Consider the following 5,727-nt stretch of genomic DNA (forward strand, 5'->3'; position numbering starts at 1 on the left):
GAGGAGGGGGAGGAGGAGGAGAGGTGGAGGAGGAGGAGAGGAAGAGGAGGAAGAAGAGGAGGAGGAGGAATGAGAGTAAGAGTAAGAGGAGGAGGCAAAGGAGGAGGAGGAAGAGGCGGAGGAGAAGGAGGAGGAGGAGGAGGAGGAGGAGGAGGAGGAGGAAGAAGAAGAAGAGGAGGAGGAGAAGGAGGAGGAGGAGTGGGATGAAGAGGAGTGGGAGGAGGAGGAAGAAGAAGAGGAGGAGGAGAAGGAGGAGGAGGAGTGGGATGAAGAGGAGTGTGAGGAGGAGGAGGAGTGAATGGAGGAAGAAGGGGCGGAGGAGGAGGAAGAGGCAGAGGAGGAGGAGGAAGAAGAGGCAGAAGTGGAGTAGGAGTAGGAAGAAGAGGCGGAGGTGGAGGAGGAGGAGTAGGAGAAGGAGGATGAGAATAAGCGGAGGAGGAGGAAGCGGAGGAGGATGTGGAGGAGGCGGTGGAGAGAGAGAAAGAGAAGAAGAGGAGGAGGAGGAGAAGGAAGAAGAGGACTCGGCGGAGATAGGAGGAGGAGGAGAGAGTGAGAGGGAGCGAGAGAGAGAGAGAGAGTGTAAAATACTGTTTAAGGAGAACGTTTTTCTATCATTTTACAAGGAAACGTAAACAGGTATCACACTTCCCATTAAAATATTCAAACACAAGAAACACTTGCAATATAACACAGGGATACTACATATAATAGCAACTGTCATGGCCTCGGAGCCTAGTGTCACAACTGAGCCATATGCCTGAGCGTGTTTTGACCCCACTGTCGCACCAAGGTTTATATAAAGACATAGCACAAAGCTTCCAATAGGCCTCTGGTGCCGTAAAGCCTCTCTATTAAGCTGTATATACTGGTGTGCACAATTGCGTCGATGCTGACCTAATTTTGGACTAACAGCATTGATGCAGAATGGTATCTCGGAACTCTCAACAAAGTTCTATATATGGCATTATGACTAATTTTCATTTTAGACCAGAAAAAAAATATTATGACTAAAAATGATGGCTAATTTTCATTTTAGACATTATAGGAACTCCATAGCTATTAGAGCATTGTGTTCTGAGAACGATTTCCTTTGTTTTTATATTGGAGTTTGTCATCATCCAGACAGAATTTTGTTATAAACTTTGCAAAGATCTTTCGTGGTCATACCATGTCACCAGCATATGCCAGGTGATTGATACACTTTTCTCCGCTATAGCAGGGCGTTAAAATTTACGCTTAGTTCATCCATGTAAACACTGATACACTTTTGTCCGGTATAACAGCCCTAAGTTTACGATTTGTTTATCCATGTACACACGAAAGAGGTGAGTCCTGCCTGCCTAATGCCGTTAGTGACCCTTATAGCCTCGCTGAGCGCCTGACCCAATCTGGCTTGGAAGGTCCGGTGACTATGCCAGTTACAAGGGAATTGTACAGTGCATCGTGGGGTAGGCCGTTCAAGTAATTTTGTATGATTATTTTGACGAATGCCTTTCGTATATCAAGAAAACATATAAAACCGAAATACCAAGTGCAGTGTAATAGTTAACCGTATCTCTTCGTGCGTAGTTATATAAATTTATAGAATGGCGTTGTTTGAAACCAAACTGATTATCTGTTTTTGACAAACATTCTCTGCATCTGTTGACTTAAGTGAATTCAAACAGCTTGGAGACTGTAGAGGCAAAGGGCTTCACCGCCTCACCACTCATCGATTGTTGGCCTAGATTTATTTTGCAATGCAAATAGCACAGAATGTCACTTACCTTTTTTTTTTTTTCTCCCTGCCACTCATTGCGCAACAATCGTAAACAACTTATTTAAAACTAAACGCTGTAGCATAAGTAGTTCGCGTTCAGTGTAAACAAACATATGGTGAATATTCCTCGCTGAAACCGCCACAACATGCCATAGTTACCTGCAGCCACAATCTCTTTTCCTAAGATAGATCACAAAATGCCGCCCTGCATCCGGGTATTATATAGGTAAAAGAAAAATTTCTGTCGTGTGGATAAAAGTTTAACATGACATAGAATGTACCACTGTGTAACCTTTTTCTCTCTCTTTAATATTATTACTACGTTTTGAAAATGTTTAACATCGCGTAAATACATTTTCATTTTTGTAATTATTCTTCTTTTGCATCATTTCCATATCACGCCTTTAATCCGTCAAGTCACATCACATCCCACCATTCACCACGTCACGTCACGTCACGTCACGTCACTTCACGTCACGTCACAGCTCCGTAAACAGCCTCGTCCAGTTTTCGCTCATCCTCTATTGGCGCCTCACACACTTAGGCTGAAAAAAAGTCAGTTCTAAATAAAAAAGGATATAAATACATCAAGTTCTGAGGAAAAGGCAAGTTGAAAAAAAAAAAGGAAGTTGATTTTTTTCAGGTCTTCCAAATGTCAACATTCAAGTTTGACTATTTGTTAAAAAAGAGAGAAGATCTTGTCAAGGACGCTGTTTTTCGGGACGCAAGTACACTAAAGGCCCTTTTTTGCAACATTCCCGAAACCACTTTGATACACTCTGATACATGTTTGCCCTTTACGCGTACATTAATGGAACCTGTTGAAACAATGTTTTCATTTTATATCAAAGTGTATGCCTTTAACTTGATACAGTTTGATACATTCCGACCAGCCAATCATAGCACGATATTTTTCAGATACATTTTCACGTAGTCTCAGATAGGGATTTATATTTTCATTAATTATGAATCACATAGTAAGTCTCTTGATATATTTTTTTATGGTTAAGATGCATAAAATGTTTCTGTGCCTTTTTAGTAGTACATCAAATACATGTTCACTCTATATGGGTAGTATTTGACGTCAATAATGACGGTTGCTGGAACGACATGGTAAGAATTTCCAGCGTGTTCGAGTCATGGGACGCGATATTGACTTCTGTGGGACGAATGTCTTCAAAACCATTCTGTATGTCTATGATATAACCTTGCAAGCTCGAAAATATCAAAGAAAATGCTATGTATCTTGATTCGTTGATATACTTCAGTCAGTAAATTAAGTAAAGGTCCGTGATCATTGGAATCACCCAGTTGTCTGATTTGGACACGGTGCTCACTCCGAAACTGTCATTTTTCACATGAAGAACAATGTGTATTAAGAAAAAATATTTTGTCTGAATCTGTGAAGAGTGGTGTGTATAAACTATATAAGTTGCAGAGTAGTCAGGTACTTTTTCCATTTAATTTGAAGCTTCCACAATGTTTAGATTGTAATAAAAAAATCATATCATGATATTAAGTACTTCAATAGTTTTTATTGACTTTCCATGTGACATAAAATAATTAATAACTTCTTTTCTCAAAACTTTGTATTTCAGTACAAGGGGGTTCGGAATGCTACAAAATAGGCCTTAAGAGAAAGGCTATCTGTTTGCTTAGAATGAGAAGCGGCACCGTCACGTCATGTCAAAATATTCTTGGAAAGAATGCGTGACGTGACGAGATATGGCGTGATGTGACATGACGGTGGAGTGTGAACATGCTCACTGGTTTACCTTGAAGAAATCTTGAAGTGACTTGACATGACGGTGTAGTGTGAATCAAACCTCAGGATTGGCAGCACTGAAATTTCGTTCCCGATAATTTTGAAAGATTTTGATTTCATTGTAAAGGAAGTTATTTATCGTAAGCCGCGGTCACATGACTCCTTTGTATAGAGCGGCCACAGGATAAGAAGTGATTTTGCCCCACTTGTCTTTCCCTTAACATAAGCTAATCAAAACAAAAACTATATGTGAAAAAATATACTTCATTAACTGCTAAGAATTTAATATTAATGTACACCTATACATATTTTTTCCTGTTTCATTTTACACGAAAGTATGAATAGTTACAACTGTATTTATTTTCTAATTCTAACGAACGGAAACAATTCACTTTCGGCGCAAAAGTTCAAGCATGGGTCTTCCTTCAGTAGTGGTTTATTCCCTCATTGATAATATTAGGGCCAATGGGGAATCATGGAATATAAACAACAAATGCAGGACGCTAAAAAGGTGAAAATGATATTAGAAGACATCTACAACAGAAATATCCCCTTTATGACATACATATATATGTGTGTGTGTGCGTGTGTTTGTAGGTATGTGTGTGTGTTTGTGTTTGTATGTATGTGTGTGTGTTAGTGTGTATTTAGGTGTGTGTGTGTGTGTGTGTGTGTGTGTGTGTGTGTGTGTGTGTGTGTGTGTGTGTGTGTATGTATGTATGTATGTATGTATGTATGTATGTATGTGTGTGTGTGCGCACAAATGAAAGGGCTGTAAATAGAGCAAGGAAATGTAGGCTTGCTCATGGTATTAATAAGCGCAAAACCTCTTTTATTGGACACGTGGCACAGCGCAGAGCAGACATTACTGGCGGGTATGGTGAAGGGAAGAGAAACCGAGAGCAGTAAATCAAAATATGAGGAAAAGAAGATAAAGGAGACGGAGAGTTGGAGGAGGGATGCAGGGATGCCTCGCCAGATGAGCGTACATGTATATACCTATCTATCTATCTATCTATCTATCTATCTATCTATCTATATATGTGTTTGTGTGTGTGTGTGTGTGTGTGTGTTCGTGTGTGTGTATAGATAGATAGATAGATAGGTATATACATGAACATAATATACATATACAGAGATACAAATATATGTACATAAGTATGTCAAATTAATAATTCTACCTAACTTTTTCTCTATCTATCTATATGTACGTATGTATACGTGGATCGACGTGCGTATGTGTATGGACGCTTACATTTACCCTCCCTGTTATCAGACCCGAGTGCGCGCGTGACGTCATCTCACTCATTGCTCGTTTACACCAACAACACTAACAACCGCCGCCGGAACTCCATATGGTGAGAGCCACTTTGACTCCGACGGTTATGGCTGAGGCGGCGTTAGATTCTCATCTTACGAGACAATTATTTCCTGCAACGGCACAATATGACGGCGCTCAACAACCTTCTTGTCGGGAAAGTTAAGCTGCGTTATGCCTAATGGCCGAAGCGACGAGGAGGAGGGGGAGGGGGGTGGCAGGGATGGGGGAGGGAGGGGGAGGGGGAGGGGAGAAGGGGGAAGGGGGGGTGGGAGGAGGAAGGTGGTTGGGGAAAGGGGGAGGAAGGGGGGTGGGGGAGGGAGGAGTGGGCGTGGGAGGGGAAGAGGGTAAAGAGAGAGCAAGGAGAAAGAATGACAGAGATAGAGAAGTGAATAGATTGGTAGGTAGATCGATAGATAAGTAGATAGGGTCGGAGAGACTGAGGAAGTGAGTGGAGAGAGAGAGAGAGAGAGAGAGAGAGAGAGAGAGAGAGAGAGAGAAAGAGAGAGATGGAGGGAGTGAGATAGAATGGGGTTTAGTAAAAGAGAATATCTATATTGCTCTCTAGTTCACAAAATCGTAAAGTCTGAATCATTCCATAACGTGAAAAGTATACCTGAATTAAAAAAAAAAAAAAAAAAAAAAAAAAAAAACTGTTTCGTTTCTGAGTTATCTGACTTTTTTTTTTATGTTTTTTTATTTTTTATTTCGTATCAAAAGTCGAGTATAACTATAAGAAAACGGGTTAACCTTTATTCTTCTCTCTCTCTCTCTCTCTCTCTCCCCCCCCCCCCCCTCTCTCTCTCTCTCTCTCTCTCTCTCTCTCTCTCTCTCTCTCTCTCTCTCTCTCTCTCTCTCTCTCCGCGGTCTAGTCTTCCTCTCAAT

This window comes from Penaeus chinensis, chromosome 22 (genome assembly GCF_019202785.1).
Source record: "Penaeus chinensis breed Huanghai No. 1 chromosome 22, ASM1920278v2, whole genome shotgun sequence".
Taxonomy (NCBI): Eukaryota; Metazoa; Arthropoda; class Malacostraca; order Decapoda; family Penaeidae; genus Penaeus; species Penaeus chinensis.